Consider the following 25,161-nt stretch of genomic DNA (forward strand, 5'->3'; position numbering starts at 1 on the left):
AATTTGTTTTATATTTTATATATAACTGGTAGAGTAATTTTCTTTGTTTAGTAGGCATGATGAAACTTTCCAATAGAGACCAACTCTCCCATAAGTATGGGAGAACACTCTCTCCAAAATAAATTAAATATAATAAATCAAATGTGTAATGCCATCCATATTATTAATGTTTTAATTATTCAATTATAAGACCTCAGTAATTGATACATGTGGCTGCTTAAGTATGAGGTTTTCAATTCGAATACTTATGAATGCAAAAGAAATATTTTTTATAGAACTACCCTTAATTAGGCTTGGTAATTTTCAAATCTGACAAGAGATAGTTATATAAAAAATATTAATAATTGAACTAGAAAGCTATAGAACAAGTAAAAGTAATATGATACTCAATTGATATATTGTAAAAGGATAAAAGTTGAAGTTCTCATCGCCTATGTTTGGATTTGGTGAGTGATTTAAGCTCACTTTCTCAGTGAGTATTTCAATTATGATCATTTAATTTCATCAATACTTAAAAATTATTAAAATATATTTTCCTTCAAAATTAAAAAAAAAACTCTTTATGATAAAAACACTCCTTCTATATCTTATCTCCTTCAAAAATTTAAGATTTAATAATTTTATAATATTATATGACAAAATTTCTCATAGTTATTTAGTTAAATTGAATAATTATTATTATACTTTGTGAGAGAAATGAGTGAAATTAAACCATTCACCACGTACAAATCTTTTCAAGCGTTACATGCACTTAACGCCTTTCAATCACGTCAGGTTTTGTATTGTTACCTAATGGTCTCATGTATAGGAAGAGAAGTTGATAGGCTGCTATCACATGATATGCATTTAATGCCTTTTAAGCATGTGAGGTTTTGTAGGGTGAAAAATTTGGCACAAGTATTTATTCAAAGGACTGACATTAAAATAATAAAAAAGCTTAAATTTATAAGTCTTAAATAGCAAAATGACTTCAAGCTGCCTTGAAAAATCTAATACCCATATTACTATTAATTAAACAGTTCCATCTTCATGTCTTCTTGACTTGGCATCGGACTTGCTGCTTCAGAAAGTGAGAGTTTCAGAAAAAGTTCCCCCTTACTTATTTTTAAATTTCAAACCTTGGAGAATGAAAAAGCTGATGGTTTTAGCATTCCAAGCTCCATTTAGCTTTTGAGTTTTTCCCCTCCGATCTTCACTTACTCCGTTCAGATTCACTGCCTCTTCACTGGTTAGTTTTCCTTCTCCTTTTTTCTTTTCCTCTCACCCTCTCTTCTCTCCTGCAGCTCTGCCTCAAGTTTCTGAGCTTCCTCCAGTTCAGCTTTAAACGAGGACACTGTCGAGCCCTCTGTCCTTCGCGTTCAGTTCTGGATTGGTAGCTCAAAACCTCTCCTTTTAACCCCTTCTGTTTCTAATGCACAATTTTTATATTATGATTTTCATATCATAGGTGAAATCCAATCCCTTTTTTAGATCATAGCTGCAAACAGCCCTGAACCCAGCAATCTTCACTCCTCTCCTTTCCAATTTTCGTTGAATCAGGTCCATTAATCATATCGTTAATCTGTTCCTTCTTTGTTCTCATTATATTTCTCTGATGTTTTTAATGGCAACATGTTTATTAATATATAGTGCTTTTTCTTTCTTACTCCTTTTTCTCTTTCTGCATCATTGAACAGTGGATGCACGGACTTGTTAAATTACTTGATTACCTGATAAGGTACTTTTACCAAAACATTTTTGTTAAAACTTCCTTTTTTTTTTTGTCTTGATTATTCCAGAGTTAAAACAGATGATATATTTTTTGTAGATCTATTTCCTTTCGATGTTTTAATTTCAAAAATGAGAAACTATAAAATGTTCTTTTGCAAAATCATATCACCGTATCTGTTTGTTTCTTTCTACAATATTAACCCCACCATTTTTGTATTTGTCTACGATACTATTGGCCCTCGTGAGGTCAGTGTCATTCACTCTTGGTTTTCGTCTTGTAGTGGTGGATGATTAGGTGGTAATAATAGCTAAAAATTTTACAGTAAAATTTACAAAGAAGTTTACATATATTAGGAGAGATGACAAAAGATTAGCCAATCAATCACACGAAATAAGAAATAGAAAACAAAACTTAATTGTTGATTGTTCTAATTGTGAAATGTGACAGTAGAAAAGGAAACAGGATAACTACAGTATAATTGGTTTTTTCCCATAGCTATTATTATATAAGTATCGGAGGCTAGTGGAGGTAATGTCAGCCACCGATTAGGAGACGAATTCGAAACCTGTTCGGGGTGCATATGGGAGAGTTTTATTTTTTTAACTTAAACCTTTGAAATTACCCTTCTGCCCCCATCAGTCTATTTCATTTTTCTCTCTTCCTTTCTATTCCCTGGAGCTGGCGCGCATCAGAGTCGGTGGAGAGAGAGCCAGAAGCTTCGAACCCTTGCTCCAGTTATCTCGGTCTTCCGCCCTCGTCACTGTCGCTCATCCCGTCACCGGCGACCTCGAGAATGACGGAATCTCCACTGTGCGAGGTGCGCTGGTCTGCTTCGTCTGGCTCTCCCCTGTTCCGCATCATTTTCTCTTCTTCATAATCTATGTAAACGTTGCTGTGATGTGGTTACATCGGTCTCCCTCTCCCCTGTACAGCTCGTGAAAATCTTCTCCTTCCTTTCTGCGTTAATGGTGAATTGAGGTAGGAACTTTGAGCTTTCTTTTCATTGTTGCCCGTGCATGAGTGCTGTGATGATCAAGGCTGTGAAAATTTTTTTCCTGTGCTGTCGTTGATTTTCTATTGGTTCTTCCTTATATTTCTGATGCGTCTTCTCCTTTTCTTTGCTTGTGATATAGCATGAGCATTAGACATTCCTCTCCCTTGCTTCTCTGTCTCTGCCGCTGCTGTTTGAAGTGTGAAGTTTTGAACCCTTCTTCCTTGTGTTTTTGTGAGAGAGTGCGCGTGTGATTTAGTAAGTAAAATTGTAAATTCTGCCCTTAATGCTGCTGTGCACGTTGAGTGGGGTGGGAAAATCGATTCAAGATGACAACTTTTATTGTTAAAAGCTAGATGATAATTGAAAGATTGGATTCTACGTGAGCTAAAATATATTTCTTTCTTGAAAGAATTGAATTTAGGAGATTGATTAATTCATGTATGTATTGAAGAATTTTTGGAAAAATGGAATTAAAGAGGAAGAACTTGGAATATTAGTTTAGGATTAAATGCTTATAAGATGTTTGATAAAATGCCTATTAGGAGTCTTTTGATTGATTTTTTTTTCCGTGTAATCTTGTTAATCTCACAAAGAAGCATGATTGGGTTTGGACGTTGTTAATTTATTAGACTAAATTGAGTTTTGTGATAGAATTTATATGAGGAGTTAATGAAATCTTATATGAGTTCTGGATTATTGAGAATTATATGGCTTATAATTCATAAGACATATTATCATTTTAGAAGTTATATTTAAATATTTGAAATTTGTGGGGAAAGAGAATTAAAGGTTATAAATTTTTATTAAATGGCTTGGAATGTTGTATAGTAGACGTTCAACAAAAAGCCCAAGGAAAGATTATATTTTAATTGACTAACCAACTATAGCTGTATTTATGGAGAAACCTTTATATATGAATTGTGTCCCTAAAACTTCACAATTGTTATTGTTAATTCCGGTTGAGTGGGTTTTCTTGGAAAGAGATCTTGTTGATTAAAAAATGAAGCCCATTAAGATACTATTATATATTATAGGGTGTTTGAAAGAAAGAAAGCTTGATTGGAGTTGTAAAAAGTGAGCTTTGAGCTTTAAAGGTACTACAGGTAAGTGAATAACGTCCTAATGATTTGTTATCAAAACTTATTTTATTGAAAATATTGCTTGAACATATTTACACACCACATCCTCTATTTACATAAACATTTTGATTCCTTAAAAATAAATGATAAAATATTTTTAATTTAATCTTACTTAATGGTTTATGATTTTAATTTTATTATCGATGATTGAATTTGGAAATTTTTTTTGCATAAGTGAATGTTATAGAAATATCTAGGATTTCTCTTCAAATAAATGTATGAAGGCAACGGTTATGTTGATCTATATATAAGAGAAATCATGCTGATTTTATAAACTTGTACCTATTTTATTTAAATTGTGGGATTGAATCAGAACACTAGTTGCTAATAACAGTTCCGTTAGCTTTTGATGTACCATGGTATACCTAACTAGTAGGATATCTGTTGGAGGTGCTAACCCCACGTGAAGGCCAATGCACGTGGAACAGAGAGATGAAAATTTGTGAGCATTGTACTTACGCTTGTTTTGTGGCTTTATGCCATGCTTGTTTTGTGGCTTCCTGCCGCACTTGGTTAATTTACCGTCATAGACTGTATATCCACGCTTATTAATTGTTTTGATCAAATCCTACTAAAGAATGAATTTCGAAATCTTAAAATTCAATCTTTTAAGCAAACTGTTATTTTTATCATATTATGATTTTATATTGAGCTGAATAATTTTTAGAGTTTTTAAACATATGAAGATGTGTAAAATGGAACTTGAATTTCTAAAAAAATATAATTGAGTTCATGCATCCAGGGTTTTTACATTTACATAATTATTGATATACATGTATGAGGTATGTGCTTATATTATTTTCAATTGATTATTTTACTAAGTTTAGAAAAGATTCATTGATTTACTTTTCATTATTTTCATTAATTCTAAATTGGGACGTTATTCACTGAAAATTGTCTCAAATATTGTAACTGGTTTTGTACCTTCAGATGATCCTTTAGGGGTTTAATGCCAAGTTGAAGTTGGAGCATTATTTTGGTTAATTTCCATTCATTGTAAAGCTTGAATTTATATATTATATTTTGCAAATTTTGTTTTGGGTGTTTCACATAAACTATAGTCAGGATCTTGGTTTATTACCTATATTATTGGTCTATTGGTGGGAGCTAAACTCTCTGTTGTTATTTTGTTGTGATAATGTTATTGTAGAACCTTCAAAAAATCCTATTTTTAGGAGAGGATTTTGTTAGAATTTTCATGGAAAGTTTTGGAATTTTTTTTATTTGTATGATAGCGTTGTAGTGATTCTTCAATCCTATTTCAAATGATTAAAAACATTAAATTACAATTTTCAAAATCAAGACGTAAAGGACGTTTATTTGGGTATTTGTCCTGTGCTGATCATGTCTACTTTTAAGGCGTGACAGTAATCCAACATTTCCTTTTAAGTTAACGATTGATGAGTAAATGTCAAGAGCTTGAAAATTAATCCTTCAAACTAGACTTTGATAGTTCCTTAGTTAATATCATCCTATTAGAAATTCATGTCAGAAAATATAATACTCATACAACTATTTTTTTCATAGGTAATTTAATCTTTAATATGTATATGCAGGTCAAAATAAAAGCTTTAGCCATATTCAAAATAAAAATTGTATGAGTATAATAAGGATGTGTAGGTCATAAATTTGAAATGAGGTGTGGTTGAAGTGGACATAAAATCTTCAGGCAATTTTTCTATCAGTTGAAATTCTTGGTCTTGGAATAGGATCTGAATTAGAAAAGAATCTTTAAGGTTCCTGAAGATGTTTCTTTTGGAAAAGTTTCTGTGAAGGAGCACTTTTTTTCCTCCCTTTTTTGTCAATATTAATTTGTCATAAGCTATAAAGTAGATTGCATTTTTTTCTTTTTTCTATATAAAAAATGCCTATGTAGTTTAGATTTATTTATGTTATGACTGCTTTTAATCTTATTGATGGTCATTTATTTTTACTTTTATCTCTAACCTATGAAAAAATAGTATGCATATGGTTTATGTGATTACTTAATATTCAATTTCACTTTGGATTTTTAAGTTTTTACTCTCATCTCCAGGCAAAGCAAATTACCTCAAAGTCTTAACTTTTTTAAGTGTTCCGTATGAAGATTTGGAGGTAGATATTAGGGTGCGTTAATGGCTGCATGTGCCAACATTTTATAAAGTGGATTAGACGCCCACCTGCAGGCAGTTAGTTGTTTCTGGATGGCTGAAATTAACACTCTTGCCAAGCTATGTAAGGATCACATTATTGGGTTACTATTATTTTATTTATGCAGTTACAACATTTATAGACATAAAATAAAAAATGGTGCATTGTCTTCAGTTCTCTGATGAACTAAAAATTGAGGAGAAATTGATGGTTTTTTTGTCACTTTTTGGTGTTATTATCTGTATTTTTCCCTAAACTTAAATTTTGAACTTACACTACATTCTTGTTGTTTCTTCCATTTCCAAAAGATTGTAATGCATGCTTCATATGCATACCATGTGAAATAATTCCAATATGCCATCTCCATAAGTCTAGAAGAGGAGGGAGGGGGGAGATCTCTTGATGATATCGCAAGTGTAGTACTGATTGAAAAGGAGTTATGCATTGAAGAGCTTTGCTTTGATGATTTAGTAGCCAATTGAATTGTCCATTAGGTCTTGGTGATTCTATGGGGAATTGTGGTTTATTAGTTTAACACTTTCTTTTGGGAGATTTTCAGTTTAACAATTTTAACTCTTCCTTACAACTTGCCAACTAAAAGGAAAATTATAAGTTAAAAACAATTATTTGTTTTTCATTCCTTCTTTTAGGAATACAATGGCAGAATATGATAGTCTTTAATGTTTTATCAAGGGTTGAAATTTAACTTCAATTATTAATATTGTTTAACATGCAATAACTTCTATGCATGAGTTAATTTAGTAATATTGTGAATCCAAGCTGAAGATGTTTGTTTGCATCTTAGTTTTGATTATAATTGAGGTATATGAATTTTTAAACTTGTATACATATCGCTCAATTAGCAAGACTCCATTCTAGAACAAGCAGAGTCGGATGACCATGAAGCTCTAGGTTTCATTAAAGCAAGACTGGTTTTAGGTTATAATTTGAATTAATTTGTAAATTGAAGGAAGATTGAGAAAGATAAATTGATATTTGGAATTTTGCACATATTTACAAAGTTCACCAACATTCTGTACAAGTTATAGGTGTGGACTTGTTTGCCCTTCAAACCTTTGAGCATGTTTTGAGTTTGGGAAATCTGATAGGTCTTGCTTTGAAAAAGTAGATGCCACATCAGTTGCTTTCAATAGATACATATATTAGATGTTAAGTATAGTGTGGCAAGAAAAAATATAAGGCCACTATGAAATTATCCCTTGACTGTGATAACTTTTGAGAGAAAGGAAGACTAGTGAGCAACATGCCAAGATGGGGGACCTAGCTAGCTATTTTCAAAGTTGATGAACATGAGAGAAATTTTATTAGCTTCGCAAGTGTTTTGAAATCGAAGTGACAATATAAGAAGGTGATGGGGACAAGGTCTTGACTTTTGTATGTACTCTTTTTTTTTATTAGATAGATTGAAATGGAAAATTAACATCTTTGTGAGCCTCCATTGAATCTCATAGTAACACACACAATAAGCTCTTGTAAACCCCCCATGATTAGCTTTAACTTTTCTATTATATTCTTATTTACCCTAATTGTTTTAATTCATTCAATACATTAATAAAGGACAAGTTTGGCATTGTAATCAATCTTTTAATGTATTAGTTTCATTTTTAAATTTGTGAACTTAAAACTTAAAACACCTATATTTTGAAGGGCCAAGTTAAAAGGAAATTTGTCATGGAAGTTTTTAGGTTATCAACTTTCAAAACAAAAAAAGAATCTAACACGACTTGTTATAATGCAAAATTAAAAGATGATATTTAGGTTGAATTACATTAAACACTTCTAAGTCAAATTTTAGGCTAGTATATGTTGCCCATTGGCAAATATGAACAAGTCTATATTTAACCCTGTGCAAGTTGAGACTCGTCATGGGAAAAATAAGGGCAAGCCTAAATTTCAAGAGAAAGCATATGAAGTATTTGGGATAGAGTTGATTTTACATTGAAGCAATCTCAAGTAAAAACTCTTGTCAAAATCCATAAGCATGAATCATTTTTAACAATGATAATGGGTTGTTAGATTTTTTTTTATTTAAACATTGATAACCCAAAAACATTTTCACTAATAGAAATTTTAAGATATCAATTGCTCGACAAAAAAACTTTCAAGAAAAAATTTGCCCTTTAATCTTATTTTGAATTGAGGGAGTACACGAGAATGGATCATGCCATCATTGGACATGGGAAGCCCACTCTAGACATCTTTACTATTAGATAGACAAAAACAATTATAAGAAAATTACAAGTTATATGGTTAGTGTAGATCACTTTAGGCTCTATACTAAGCAAGAATAAACCCAAAGTAATATTTTTATGGGAGCCCAGGATATGGTTTTGTTATAACTTCATATTTCTCCAATGTAGTACATAAAACACAACTAACATCTCTTTTTTCCCTCTTAATTAATCGAATATCATGCTTTTCTAGGAACCAAATACACCTTTAAGATTTTTCTCAAACTAAATATGGGAAAATAGGTTAATTCATTCATTAATTTCAATTTTGGAGTCAACTTAATAGTAAAGCCTAATGGTGTTTCTTTCTCTTTTTTAAGAATTGTTTTTTTTAAGGTAGGAATGTGAATTTTGAAATGCAAATATAGATATAAAATTGACTTTCTTGGCCCAAAAAAATGGAAGTATAAAACGGAAATTGTTTTATATAAAAAAATTGATCAAATATAAAAATTAATAATTACCTCAAAAGTTCATACGTATACTTCTAAACTCATGGCCTTGTAGGAAATACTGAATATTATGTGCCTGTTTGGTGGTTAATTAGAAATGATATGAATGAGATTTATAAATTAAATAATGAAAATGAAAATGAAAATAAAATAATCAAAATGTAAAGAAATACGTCAACATATTCATGACTAGCAATCTCATCACTCTTATGTGACGGATCTAGAGTCTCATATATGGGGGCCAAAATTTCAAATCATATAATATATAAGGGGCTAAAATTAATTTTACCACGCCTCCCTTAAATCTGTCTCTGGTTGGACCCTCCAAAGATGAGGGATGGAAAATAAAACCCTAGTGGTGTGACAATTAATTATGGAAATAACACTTTGCATAATGAAATTACTCTCTACCAATAAAACTACCTACGTTGTTTGATTATGAACGTAATTTTCGGTAGGTATGGTTTCTCTCTAGGTCATTTGAACAACCTCTCCCCCCTCCCACCCTAAAAAGAAAAAAAAAAGAGGATGGCCGACAAAATAGTAATGATGTATATGTGTAGAGATTTGAGCTAAGTGACATAACAACACATAAATTTAAAGTTAGAGTAAGTATGCTCAAGGATAATATACTCCACTAAAATAGCTTAAGTCATTTGGTTAGGTATTTCTTAAACTTATATATTTATAATTTATCTTCTAACTTTTAGATATGAGACTTCTTTAATATTTTAATATTTTCTCTACTACTTTTTCTTTTTCATTTTTTTCATTTTCTTCTTCTTCTTGCCTGGGCTTGTACTCTTTTTAAATTTTAGAGGCTTCAAGTCTATTTAATTTTTTCTTCTTGTTCTCCTCTTCTCTCTTTCTTTCTATTTTTAATCACTTGTTTTTTGGGTCTTTCATTCTTTTTGTCCTCGATCAAATGGCTCCTAATATCATATTAAATTTCTTATATTAAGTATGCTTAAAGATAGTATACTCTACCGAAGTAGCTTAAGTCATTTGATTAGATATTTTCTAAAATTATATATTTATTATCTATGTTCTAATTTTTAAATATGGGACTTATTTTATGTTCTAATGGAAAGAAAGGTGAAAACTATGAAAGGCAGAAAGTTAGGGCCGTTTAGTTTCGGTTTTCAAAAACTCTTTTCTGTTTTTAAAAATTAAAAAATTAAAAAAATTCTTAACAAAAAATGTAAACATCTTAAATTTGTTTTCATTTTATTTTTCTTATTTTCAAAACATACTACAGTTAATTATTAAAAATATAGGGCTTGTTTGGCAACCTGTTCTAAGAATGGTTTGCTATTTTCTAAAAAACAAAATCTATTTGGTAATGTATTTTCAAAAATATTTTGAAAAGCAAAAAAATCAAATATATGCTCTGAGATTTATTTTAGATGTTATGGGAGGGAGAATGCATACCTATTTTTTATTATTTTTTTTCAAAGTATGTTTTACAAAACAATAGTTGTCAAAATAATAAAATAAAAATAGTTTCAAACAAACTTTTAGTTAGCCTGATTTCTATCATTAACCACTTCCAACCATCACAATCAGCCTATTTTTTAATTCTAAAACTATTTTTAAATTAACATAACCAAACAAATTTTTATTTTGCTTTGTTTTGAAAAATACTTATGAAAACTATTTTATAAAACGGTTTTTCAAAAAAAAAAATTGATAACAAAAACCAAACAGGTCCTTAATTTATCTAATTAATGAATCACCCTTGTGATCATGCTTTTTTTATCAAGTCCTTCTAATATAATCTCAAGTTCTATCAAATTTCGGAGTTACATTTAGAATTCTCATTTATTCTATAAGTATAAATTTTGAGAAAGTATTGGAAAAAAACCGTGGCAGAAAAAAAAATGTTGGTAACCACGAGAGGAATATATAGCCAACAATCTCAGTTCACTCATCATTCTTGAATCTCTCCCAGAAAATGTTGGTCTTCTTTTCTTAATGGCTAGCTTCAATGGCGGCAATATCTTCAGAAGGCCAAAATCTTCAAAGGTAATTTAATTTTTTTTCTTCATCCTCCCTATCTAATATTTAAATTGTGAAATTTTATAGATTTCTTCATTGATTTATTTGTGCAAATTAAATTGGTATTTTTTTTTCCTGACCAAAACCATTGTTGGGGGCTTGATTATTATTGATTAATGAGATGAAACGCACCCAATGATGCTTTCAAACTTTCTCCTTTTTCTTCTGGAAATCATTGATGAGACTTCATCAAGTGTTCGTTACCACTACAATTTTATCTTTTTTATAAATAATTATTTTTTCAAAGAATTTTTTGAATCATTTGATTCTCTATACGAGTTCAACTCAATTAGATTAAGGATTTATTTAGTCTGTAGAGATAAATATAATGAAAAAATAAATGTGCAATGTTATTGTGCCTTTACATAAAATTAATCAAAAATAATTACTATTCAAGCATGATAATGACGATAAAATAATTATTACACATTTTAATTTTTATAAGAGGAGAACGAAATTCATCCCTGTCATCTCTTTCACCAAACCGGGAATCATTTTATACAAATAATCTTGCCAGTTTGGGGGAATGACATTAAAGGACTAAAATTTTGAATTAAACTTCAATAAGAATTAAAAGATTTGAAAATACAAAAAAAAAACAATTTAGTGAATTGGTCTAAAATTTACTACTCTCATTATATGATTTGCAGCCATCAAAACAAGAACTTGTAATTGAAATTTTCTAATTTATAAAGGAAAACTTGTTAAATATATCACCACTTCCAGGGATTTGAACAAAGTATCAAGTAAGATTCATCAATTTGTGAAGAAAAATAATTTCAAGTGATGATATAGTTTATAAGTTTTTTCTTTATAAATTAACGAATCTCAGTTGCAAATTCTTGTTTTTAAGGTTGCAAAAGTCGCAATTTTTTAAACCAATTCACTCAAACTTTTGGTCCTTATTTTAGATTTTCAAATCTTTTTATTTTTATTTAAATTATATTCAAATTTTTGGTCCTCAAATTTCATTCCCAGCTATTTTTATTTGAAATACGTACGAATTTTATAGGTCTAATTAGATACTGCATACTACATGAAGTTAAAAAATGAGTCCTATTATTTTTTTCATGATCTATAAATAATATAATTTATTGTATATTTTGTATTTCTTATATGATTGATTTTGATTTTGAAATTTTTTTTTTTTATGGATATATAGGGAGAGGGGAGAGACACATAGCAACATGGATTGGGACAAAATTGGATATGATGTGATTTCAACTGATCAAACGTTTATAATGAAAAGCCCTAAAGATGGCACATTCACTGAAGGGGGTACTGATACCCTTTGGGCCGATTGAGATTAACCCAATTCTTCAGTTTTAAATTACGGCCAAGTAAGTTTTTATTTGTCTTACAATAATATATTGATTTCCAATTTAATCCAAACGAATAAAAAAGTTAATTTTTTCTAAAAGATTGTATTTTTTTTTACCATTTTTCTGTTGCATGTTTTCCCCAATTTATATTGAGTGGTCATAACGTCTTTCTTTCCCGTGCAATACTTACTAATTATAGAAAACAATAATTATATTTTTTTTAAAGGGACAAATATTTATTCACCATATGTGAATTTTAACATCACGCATGAGCTTGCATCCCCACATCTCAATCCAAATTCCGTCCTCATATCTCATGGATAACGGCTATATGCTCATCTTTAAAATGAGATTTTAGAATATTCACATTTAATGTGAACTTTGTTAAGTTAAAAAAATATTTTTTAAAAAAAATAGTAATTAGAATAACATATCTTTTATTTCATACTATACATTGTTTAAATAAAAAAATATTAAAGTTAAAATAAAATAAAACCTTCTACCAATCATTATTATTAGGCAGTGTTTCATGTAGAAATGCTACTTAATTGTTCAGAGACAACAAGCTATGGCGTTTCTGTAATGAAACTCCACCTATAGTTCGTTTACTAAAATTGTAAAAAAGAATAATTGATAAGCGGTGATATTTCATAAAGGAAACACCACATGAAGTTTTGCTACTTTATTTTAATAGAATTTCTTTTTTTATTGCTACAAAATGTATACTACTAAATCTCATTTTTGTAGTATATTTTACTTTGATTAGTTTAATTCAAAATTAAAACAATAGAATCCAAGAGCAGGTTTGATTTCACTTTTTACTTTAAGTGAGTTGTTTGCATCTAAATGATTTTTAAAGTTATTCCTTTTTTATTTTTTAAAATAGGAATATTTTAGAGTTGTTTCTGTCCATTTTCTTGGTTTTAAAAACACACCATATTTAGTTACTGCAATCTATTGCCAATAATCTCTCCAGTTTCACCACATCCTCCATTGTTATAACCACCACTGTACCACCACCAATTGTGGCCATTAGCTAGCTACCACCAACACCTTCCATCAATATTAATCACCACTATTAGCCGCTCGTAATCATTATAAGCACTACCATCAATCATCACCTGTAGCAACTAACTAACACACGCTACCCTTCACTAACCACCATTGGCCATTGTTGTTAGCCAACAAAAGTAGGGATCACTATTGGCCACTATTGTCGATCACAACTAACCTTAGTTGTTATTGTCACCTTAGCCATGAATTAGGACCAACCCTTACCATAAGCCACCACCAACCAATCCATCAACCACTGCTGACCATTATTATTGATGGATGGTTTTTAGATGATTTTTTTTGTATTTTTAACTTCAAAATCACTTTCAAATTAATGTAGTCAAACATATTTTTTATTTAGTTTAGAAAAAAAGTTTAAAATTTTAGTTTACAAAATAATTCTTTATGCATATAAAAATGAGAACAAAAAAAACAAAACAACTATCTTGAATTTTGAAATACACCATAGTCAAACCGTAAAATTTTTTCAGGATGACAAGACCACGATGAGGTGTTCCATATTAAAGCATCATCTTAATTATTTTAGGAAGAAGAGGATAATTCTACAAATTATCATTAAAAATTGATATGACATGGTGGATGCGTGTGTGTGTTTTGAATAGGGATTATTTGAAGGGATGAAAGCATACAGGAAAAAAGATGGTGGAATTCAAACATTTCGACCCCAAGAAAATGCACTGCGAATGCAGATGGGAGCTGAGAGATTGTTGTTGGCTGCACCTTCTGTTCAGCAATATGTTTATGCAATCAAACAAGTTGTTCTTGCAAATGAGCGTTGGGTAATATTATTGCTTTATTAATTCCACTTTCTTTCACTTTTCTTGATATAACTTGTTAAAGCAGATTGATTATTTTTAAAAGAAGACTATATATATAGTTTCAAATGATTAATCTTGAATTTATATTTTGTTTTGGACTTGTGGGCTGGTTATGAGATATTCTAAATAAGGGTTCGTAATTTATGTTAGTGAAATAGTCTAGAGTTGGCCTCCGTCTATTGCTGTGCAGGGAACTTTGCAAATTTGGACTGTTAGATTAGATTTAATAGATTTTAAAAGCCCATATTAATTTATATCATTAAAATTTAATTTGAACTTTTGGCCAAAAAAAAATTGTAGTGGAGGAAAGACGCAGTGACAAGAAAGTAAGTCCATAGAGTTCTTGAGACTGGGCCTGTTTGCAACTGATTCTAGAAACGGTTTTTTGTTCTCTAGAATAAAAGAATAAAAAAATTTGTTTAATATGTTTTTAAAAAGATATTTTAGAGAACAAAAAAATGAAAACAATTTTCAAATGTTCTAGGATTAATATTTTGGAGAATAAAGGAAAATAAGAAAAACACATATTTTTATTATTTTTTTATTCTCAGAATATGTTTTACAAAACATCAGTTCTCAGAATAATAAAATAAAAACAGTTTCAAACAATCCTCTACTTTTGTCTTTTGGTTTGAAAAAAATTATTATTTTAGTTTATATTTTGAAAAATAGATTACCAATCGAGGTTGAGTCTAGATGAAGAAGCTAATTCCCCAAAATGTGGCAAACCAAGATTGGACCCACTTAGTGGGTAAGACTTGTTGTTTGTTTGTCAAAATATAAAAATTAATTTTGTGATTAAATAGACTCATTTTTGTGCTTATATGATGTAGAACACTAGAGTCTAGAAAACATACCTCCTATTCAGTGATGATAAGACTTCTCTATTGCCATATAGGAATCTTGGATTACTACTATGAATCTCTTATATAAGTTTCACAGTAGACATACAATATTTTCTAAGAGAGATAGAGAGAGAGGGAGCGGGAGAATAGTGAGGAAAGAGTCTCAGCATATGTCTTCCATCAAAATAAAATTTAAAAATTGCATTATTATTGCCATAATTGAACCTAGCACTACTTAAATTTGACCCCTGCAGTATATAATCTCAGATGATGGAAATAATGAAGATTGTGTGATTCATGCATGCACATTGCGTCAGTTTAGGAACAGTGATAGAATATAATATTTTATTATTATTACGCAACGTGATTGTAGGCAAGATGCATGGGATTTTTTACTACGCGATACTGTATATATTTGCACACTGTTGACCACATAAATGAGCAATATACACAATATTCAATCAAATCTGATATGGTATCAAAGCGTCAATCCCAAAACCACACAAACCAAAGATTTCAACACTAAACAGAGAGCATGGCAGCGGACAGAAAGATCATCGTGAAGGAGGGACTCACCGAAGGTGTGGACATGCAATCACATTATTACGTTCATGCATCAGATAATCTGGGTCAGGTGTATGTTGGGGAACTTCTTCATGAGAGAAACTATGGAGAATGGGTGAATGACATGAGCAATGCTTTGTTTGCTAAGAACAAGAAAGGCTTTGTCAACGGATCCGTTCCCATGCTGACTACTGACTCATCTGATCTTAACCATTGGATGCACTGTAATGCCATGGTGAAAGGATGGCTAAAGAGCGCAATGAACAAGGAAATCAGAAGTAGTGTTCGCTATGCAAAGACAGCATGAGAAATATGGGTTGATCTAGAGGAACGCTTCGTCAAGGGAAGTGCACCACGTTCTTATGATCTAAGGAGAACTATAGCATACACCAGGTAAGATAAACAATCAATCCCTGCTTACTTTATAAAGTTGAAAGGTTATTGGGATGAGTTGAATTCAATCATGCCATGGCCAAAGTATGCTTGTGGGGGCTATAAGTGTGAACTACAAAAACAATTAATTGAGATAAAGGAGAGGGAGCACTTATATGATTTTCTTATGGGATTGGAGGAAGATTATGTGACCGTAAAAACATAAATTCTCAGCATAAAACCATTGCTAAAACTCAGTACGACATATCACTTAGTGGCTGAAGATGAGCAACAGAAGCAGATTTCGGCCATTCACAGACCCACGATGGAAGCTTTCGCATTTCAAGTGTAAAATGATCAAAGAGATGGAAAACATGATAAGCCACGGTGTAATCATTGCAATAAACTTAGGCACATGGAAGACAAATGCTATGAGTTGATAGGCTATCTGCCAAATTAGAAAAAGGGTAGACGTGAAAAGAAGGATAAGAAATTTATACTGAGAGTCACACAGGTAAGCGAAGATGCAACTTCGAGCCCAATTCCAGGAATGACAACAGACCAATTTTCAAAGTTGATAGAATTCTTGGGAATAAATGGCAAGGAGCAAGTCCAACACTCAATCAACATGGCAGGTATTTCTTAGGATGATGAAACATGGATCATCAACACTGGTGCCTCAATTCACATCACCCATAACCAAGCAAAATTTATAAACTTAAGAGCTACTACCATGCCAGCTGTACGTGTTCCAAATGGCTAGAAGATTCCTGTTCATAGGATAGGCAGTGTTGTGATTTCACCAACACTGAAGATAAACAAAGTTCTTTATATACCTAAATTTAAATGCAATCTATTTTTTGTGAGCCAGTTTACTAGGGAATTTAATTGTGCAGTGATATTCTTAGCTGATTTCTGCATGATCTAGGACTTAAGTACGAGGAGCTAATTGGAGTAGGTAAATGCATGGATGGTCTATATTTCTTCCAACCTTTACACAAAGGGGGAGCAGCCATGGCTGTGCAAGGAGATAAAGACACAGATTTATGGCATCTCAAATTGGGTCACACACGAACTGAGAATTTAAACAAGCTTTCTTTATGTTCTAATCATGTTGACAATAAACATTGTGATGCTTGTATTAGAGCAAAACAAACCCGGTTGCCTTTTGGCATTAGTTCAATAAAGTCTGAAACCTATTTTGAGTTGATTCACTATGATATATGGGGAGGTTACAAAGTTGCCTCACTTACTGGTGCTCATTATTTTTTAACTATTGTAGATGATTCCAATAGGGGAGTTTGGGTTTACTTGATGAAAAACAAATTTGATGTGAGCTATTTTTTGCCAATGTTTATTAAAATGGTTGAAACTCAGTATGGGAAGAAAGTGAAACAAGTTCGATCAAACAATGGACTTGAGTTCAAGTCTAACTTCATGATGAAATTTTATGCAAAGAATGGGATCCAATTACAGACTTCATGCCCTTATACATCACAACAAAATAGTGTTATTGAATATAAGCACAGGCATATATTAGAGATAGCACATGCCTTGCGATTTCATGCTCACCTTCCTATGTCTCCATAGGGAGAGTGTGTTCTCACTGCAGTTTACATCATCAACCAATTACCCTTCAAGGTGATTCAACATAAGACCCTTATGAAGTGCTTCATAATAGATGTCCCAGTTACAATCACATGCGTGTGCTCGGGTGTCTCGCTTATGCTAGGACAACAACATGTGAAGATAAGTTTGCTGAAAGGAGACGAACATATATGTTTATTGGATATCCTCATGGTAAAAAGGGATAGAAATTCTATGACCCTTCCACACGTGAGACACTTGTGCCACGAGATGTTCTCTTTGTGGAAGACTCCTTTCCCTTTACACATGATCACAATGCTAATAGCGTGCAATCACTGTCCCTGTATACTCACATGTCCACAGATTTTGAAGATATACCTGATATGATCCCACCAACAGACTTCACCAATGATACCCCAAAGGATGCTCAAGTCATTTCCACTGAGTCAGTGCAATCAGAACCAATTACTGACAATTCAAGTAACTAAACCAGTGCTTCTAATTCACCTCTACCTGCAAGACACAGCACTCAACAGTGTACAACTCCTTTGAAGCTAAAGGATTATGAAGTGGACCTCCCCTTATCAGTTGTACCCCCCTCTGCTCATTCATGCATTACTTCTTCAATAGACAACTCTCTCAGGTATTCCATTACTCATCATCTTTCACATGATAAGTTTTCCACCTCTTATAAGGCTTTTCTTACGGTCATCATGACCACCGATGAGCCTAAGTCTTATTTCCAGGCTCGCTGATATGCCCATTAGCGTGATGCCATGAGGAGAGAAATTACTGCCTTAGAAGCTAATGAAACATGGTCCTTAGTCCCTTTACTACCAGGAAAGAATCTCATTGATTCTAAATGGGTGTACAAGACTAAGTTCAATCCCAACAGTGAAATTGCTAGTCACAAAGCTCGACTTGTAGCTTGTGGATTCACCCAAGTTAAGGGTATTGATTTTCATGATACTTTTCCACCTACTGCTAAGCTTGTCACTGTGCATACACCGCTTGCTGTTGCTGCAAAATGAGACTAGTTTGTCCACCAACTTGATGTCAATAATGCTTTTCTTCATGGTAATCTTGATGAAGACATATAAATGCGGATCCCACAAGGTTTCGCTCGTGAGGGGGAGACAAGAGTGTGCAAGCTAAAAAAGTTACTCTACAGTTTGAAACAAGCATCTAAAAACTGGCACCAAAAACTGATGTAGGAATTAATGAATATTGGTTTTAAACAAAGCAAGGTAGATCACTCTCTATTTGTCTATTAAAATTCTGTGTCTTATGTGGCATGCCTCATTTACATGGATGCTGTAATCCTAGCTGGAAATGACATGCGCAAGATACAAGAAATTAAACAGCATCTTGATCGAAAATTTAGCATAAAAGATTTGGGGAAGCTCAAGTACTTTCTCGAGATTGAAGTGGCAAGATCATCACATGGTTTTGTCTTAAGTCAACACAAATACACATTAAATATCTTAAAAGAAGCACGCATGAAGCATTGTCGTCCTAGTAGTTTTCCCATAGAGCATAATTGCAAGCTGCAAAATGATGATTCAGATTTATATGTTGATGCGTCTCGGTATAGAAGGATGATAGGCAAACTACAATACTTGACAATCACACGACCCGACATTGTTTATGCAGTAAATCTACTTAGTCAGTTCATGGGCTCCCCAAGACAAACTCATATAGTTACAATTGAGAGGATATTTCGCTATCTCAAGAGCACACCAGGACAAGGTATATTACTCATGGCCAAAGGCTCTCTAGACCTTAAAGCATATTGTGATATGGACTGGGCAGGCTACCCACTAACACAAAGATCATGCACTGAGTATTTAATCAAAATTGGTGGGTCTCCAATGTCTTGGAATCAAAGAAGCAAAGTGTGGTGTCCAGATCATTGGCGGATGTGAAATATCGATCCATGGCATCCATAGTCAAGAAGTAGTATGGTTAAGGTGGCTCATGAAAGAACTGCAGGCACCCCAGAACAAAGCAATCCTACTGTACTATGACAATCAAGCGGCCTTGCACATAGCAATGAATCCCGTTTTTTCACGAGCGAACTAAGCATGTGGAAATGGATTGTTACTTTGTACATGAAAGAATTTAGTCAAAGGAGATTGAGCCAAGAAAAATCTAGACAAGAAACCAATTAGCAAATCCTTTTACAAAAACACTTGGCAAAGACAGATTACAGACATTGACGAGCAAGTTGGGTGTTATGAACTTGCACGCCCCAACTTGAGGGGGAGTGATGGAAATAATGAAGATTGCATGATTCATGCATGCACGTTGCGTCAGTTTAGGAACAGTGATAGAATATAATATTTTATTATTATTATGCACACGTGATTGTAGGCAAGATGCATGGAATTTTTTGCTACACGATACTGTATATATTTGTACACTGTTGACCACGTAAATGAGCAATATACACAATATTCAATCAAATTTGATAATAATTAAATCAATATATTGTTTGATGTTCATTTATGTCTTGTCTTAATTTCAAATACCACCTTATTGAAAAGGATCATTGTACATTAGGCCTCTATTGTTTGGAAGTGGACTAGTTATGGGTGTTTCACCTTCACCAGAAAGCACCTTCTTAATATATACTAATCCAATTGGCAATAAGTACAAGGTGAGATTAATTTTCAATTAACTTTAGTTTGATGCATGTAATTAAAACTCAAAATTGATATATTTAAAGATAACTACTTTTTTCAATACTCACATACACAATAGTTGTAGTTGTTGTCAAATATCTCGAAACCTCTATTATTATTCTTTTAAAAAAGATAGACATTGAAATTTACCAATTTTCCAAGAATTGATTACTTCTTTTCTACTAATTTATTTTGATATATGAAACAGGGACATGCTGGTGAAATAAATTTGTTAATTGCAAATAAATTTGCTCGTGCTTTTCCTGGTGGAATAAAAAATATTAGTAACTATTCACCTGTAACTATTATATAAATCTTTCCTACAAGCATATTATCACCACATAAATATAATTAAGTAACTAAGATTATATGTAGCATTAAATTAGGTAAGCCCCCCTATGTTACATATAATTTGAAAAAAAAAATTGCACGATTTATGCCTAGTGGTGAACCCAAAAGAAATTGATTAGCTCGTGGGGACAACCTGACAAAATGTATCCATAACATAAATATTATATCTAACAAATTATAAATATCTATTAAATTAATATGACAATAAAATTAATTATAGTTAAATAATAAAACAATATAAAATTTATAAAAGTATATTAAAAAATTATCTCAAATAAGGAATATATATATTACTCAATGTTATAGCTTATAAAAACTGGAGCGGATGACTAATCAGTTCAACTGGATAGATCAAGAATTAGTCATATGTCTAGTCTAGAATATAAGAAAATTAAGGGAGGAGAGAATTAACCAAGAACTAGTCAAAGTTGATAAAATTGGTCACAATTTTTATTTTTTTCACCAATTTAATTCATGTTTTAAGCTATAATTTACGCATATTTGTACCCAATAAACATGAGAAAATAAAGGATAATGGATAAACAGGGAAAGAAACAATATGAATGTATATATGTGTGCTAATTAAACTTATAAAATATAAAATTAAATATATACATTTTCAATGAATATTATGGAGTATTGATGGATATTTCTGTTTTTACAACATATTACTTTTATTCGTATTACAATTACATCTACAGAGAGATCAAATGCCTTCTAATCAATGTAATTTTTTTATAGATTTAATATTCAGGGAATACTTAAATATTTAGTATTATATACTTAGCATACTTTTGTCCAATCAAATCCAAACAAGTAAAGTTTAAATTTTTTAATAATATTAACAATAAGAATTCATTATAAAATAAATAATATGTAAAAGTAGACACAGAAATACAAGAGGCTAAACATATATAACTATATAAGTATTTTTTTTAATATTTTATATTGAATATGGTGTTGATAATAAATTGTGAATGATCTTGGATGTCTCCAACACAATGCAGGTTTTGCTTGTGACAAAAGAAGCTAAGGCTAAGGGATTTACAGATGTGCTCTTTTTGTCCGCAGTGGAACATAAGTATATTGAGGAGGTGTCTTCCTGTAATGTTTTCATTCTAAAGGTAAATATTAATTAAACATCCTAATTAATTACTTATGACCTCTATTTTCTAAAGGAAAAAAAATTATCATTGTCATCAGTGTTTGTATTAGTAATAATTAATTAATTATTTCAGGGAAATGTAATTTCAACTCCACCGGCGACTGGAACTATTTTACCAGGAGTTGCAAGAAAGAGCATCATCCACATAGCTATTGACTTTGGTTACGAGGTGATAGTTATTTCTCTATATGAATATCATGAGAAATGAGAAAATATTTTAATAATAGTGACAATGTTTATTTTTTCTTTTAAACAAAAGTAGAATTGATAGACTATTACAGGGTGAGTCAAGAAAAAGGAATTTGAATACTAATCAATCGATGATATCATAAATTGGATCATTGAAGTTGTAAAAAGTGAAAATGTTAAAAATTTAATACTCCTTCAATCCCATTTATAAAGCATTTTTAGAAGCGATTTAATATCCCAAAATAAGACATTTTGAAAAAATAAGGTTTCATTAATGATTATTATTCCAATATTATCCCTTATTATTTCACTCCTTAAATAAATTTCATTTCCTCTCTCTTATTAATGAATGGAGTTTTTGACAGTTTATAAGAAAATTAATATTGTAAACTTTATTTAATGAAATTTATTGATATGTATAATTTTATTAAAAATATCTTATAAATTAAGATTAGGAATATGTTTGGGAGAGTTCTACCCATATTTTTTAGTAACTCAAGGGAGATATTCTCTATTGTCGGTAGAGTTTACTCCTTATATTTAGCAAATTAAAAAAAACTTTTCATAAGAAGATATCAAACTATAATTTTCATTACAACAAACATAAACCCTTTAGGTAGGATACGGCCTCCTACCTCTAATACAATATACGTGATATTCTTTATATAGATTTAGGGAAACCAACTATCTAGGTAATTAACACTAGTTACCTTGACTAATCCAACATTAAACTGAACTTTTTGGTAGAGAAAATTTATTGAAAATCTGATTATCGTTAGGTTGAAGAACGAAGAGTTTCGGCGGAAGCATTCTTGAAGCTGATGAGGTTTTCTGCACTGGAACTGCTGTTGGAATCTCTCCTGTCAAGAGTATAGCCTACCATGACAAAAGGTACATGACATTCATTTATGTTTCATCTATATATACCCACTTATATGAGATAATGAAATTTTAAGCCCTCAAGTTTGTCTTGGTTATTAATTTTTAGTTCCTAACATTTTCTTAAATTATCATGTTAGTCCCTTAAATTTTAAAACATAAATTTACTCTCAAATTAATGTAATGTGTAAAGTATTTTGATGACTTGACATGTATGTAACTAAAAGAAAACAAATTAGTCCTCAAATAAATTTAATTTTATTAATTTAGTTTCTTACATTGTAATATGTTCATGCTTATTAATTTAATTTAGTTTCTTAAATTAGCATGCTTTTTGTTCTTTTGTTTTTTTTTAATTTATGAGCTTGTTTTTCTTTTCTATCTAAATAATTGTCACAACATAAAATCGGAATCATGACCCGTGCATAGACTAAGTTAATATATTTCCACTTAGTCTAGTAAGCTTGAGCATATTATACCTCTTACACAAAATATCACAATTTAATTCAATTCAATAAATCACAACTTTTTCATACTAAAATTTTCACCATTCACAACAATCAAATTCAATTCTCAAAATAAGATCACAATTTAGAGAGGGAACAACTTTTTAACCACTAGCTACTATTTCATTATCAATATCACATCTTGACTCTAACACTTCCATAGTAATCATGATGTCACGGAATTTCATAAGATTAATTGACTCATTACAATTTACTCCATATGCCCATGGAGTATAGCCACCATCCCAAGCACTTTTAACAGCGGCTCTATTTGGAAAAGAAAAATGTAAAGAGGAGTAAGTATCCTATTGACTTAAGAGGCATGAATACCAAGTACGTGGATGGGAAGCAAAGATGCATATGAGCTTTTCACAATATATTTCAATGAGAGGAAAAAACTACCATGTTTATATACTTATTTTTATTAATCTATATGGCTACTATCAGTATTTCATTATCCATGTCAGTAAATTTTAATTTAATAGTGTTACCCCTGTGTAAACAGTAAGAACCCAATCAATAACTTCAACTTAATGAATTGATAAAAATTAAACTTGAATGACCAAATTGATAATTGAGGCAAATTTGATGGTGAGAAGTTTTAGCATCCTATATTTTTATATATAATATAAATTCTAGCAAGCAACTATTCATAAAATCCAAAACTGCAATGCCTTCTGTATACTTGTCCCAAACCTAAGATTTAAGGCGTAATGCTTATGGGTCATAAATAGAACAGTCTTGTTAGAGTTTATATATATAGATTAAAATACTATATTTCTTTTAAAACCACATTAAGCAACTGAATTTATTAATAAAATTTTCATTTATTTTATAATTTATATTTGACTTCCTTTTTTAAGTATAAATATCCTCTACATAAGAGAATATTAGCAAAATGATGCTAATTGATATTGTTAATTGCCAAAACCTGAATGGCTTAATGGCATCAAAACACCTTACACACGTACGAGAGATGTTACAAAGTCGAATGTGTAAAATTTAAAAGAAAATGTGATATTGTTATGTTTTTGCGGGGTTGAATTTAAAATTGGAGATGAAACAACATCAATGAAGCTGTTTAGAATGATTAGAGGCATCCAAACAGGTGATCTTGAAGACAAGAATGGCTGGACCGTTGAAATTGGTTGAGCTTCTGAAATATTACAATAATTTTGTGCAATGGCTACTTTTATGAATATTACTAAGTAGTTGCTCAACAAAAAAAAAACCATAAACATAAACAAAAACAGACACACACCCTTCATATACAGGGGTTGCGTGTGTGTGATCGATGAGCATACCGTATCATATGTAAGAATTCAAGCAGAAAAGAATTATCATAAACTAAGAAGCTTTTCATTGGAGTGAAATGACTATGGGCTTATTTAATTGTGTTCTCATTTTTTTTTCTTTTAAATGCTGTTTTATAATATAGTTTTTAAAATTGTTTTTTAGAACAAAATAAAAAATACATATTTTATTATGATAATTTGAAAATAGCTTAGGTTCAACTTATCTAAACTTTTATTATCAAAAAAATTGGCCGATAGTGGCGGTGCCAATAATTGATGGTAATGGTTTATGATAGTGATTAGTCATAACTGATGCTTGATAATTTTCAATACTCAAATATACTATGCTTTTAAAATAAATTCATTTCTTAATATTCAAAAATAAAAAATGAGAATGGTTTTGAAAATATTAAAATCCAAAACACTCACCCAAAAATTTTTTATTTTTATTTAAAAAATTTTGAAAACAGAAATAAAACATGTTCTTAATTAAGTTGGTAATATTTTAACACATTTTTGCTACAATTAATAGAAAATAATAACACAACACTGTGTAAAAGTGTGTGTATTCAGTCCCAACAGCCATACAGTGAAAATTAAGATTGACAATTTTTAAAATAATTTTTTGAATGTTTCGTTAATTTTAATAAGTCTTATACTAAAAATCATAATAAGAAGCCTTGAAAAATTAATGACGCAGACAATAATTGCTATATATATATATATATATATATTGAGAAATTCAAACAAACGCTAAAGAGCACTGGAAATAAT

At 30.9% G+C, this 25,161-nt stretch overlaps 1 pseudogene; it reads left to right on the top strand.

Moving 5' to 3' along the window:
- The first annotated feature begins 10,665 nt into the window (after nt 1–10,665).
- Nucleotides 10,666–24,244, top strand: LOC129295129 (branched-chain amino acid aminotransferase 1, mitochondrial-like; annotated as a pseudogene).
- Nucleotides 24,245–25,161: the final 917 nt, after the last annotated feature.

The sequence above is a fragment of the Prosopis cineraria genome, unplaced genomic scaffold (assembly GCF_029017545.1).
Source record: "Prosopis cineraria cultivar Desert tree isolate PC_DT_omini unplaced genomic scaffold, ASM2901754v1 PC52, whole genome shotgun sequence".
NCBI classification, from domain to species: domain Eukaryota; kingdom Viridiplantae; phylum Streptophyta; class Magnoliopsida; order Fabales; family Fabaceae; genus Prosopis; species Prosopis cineraria.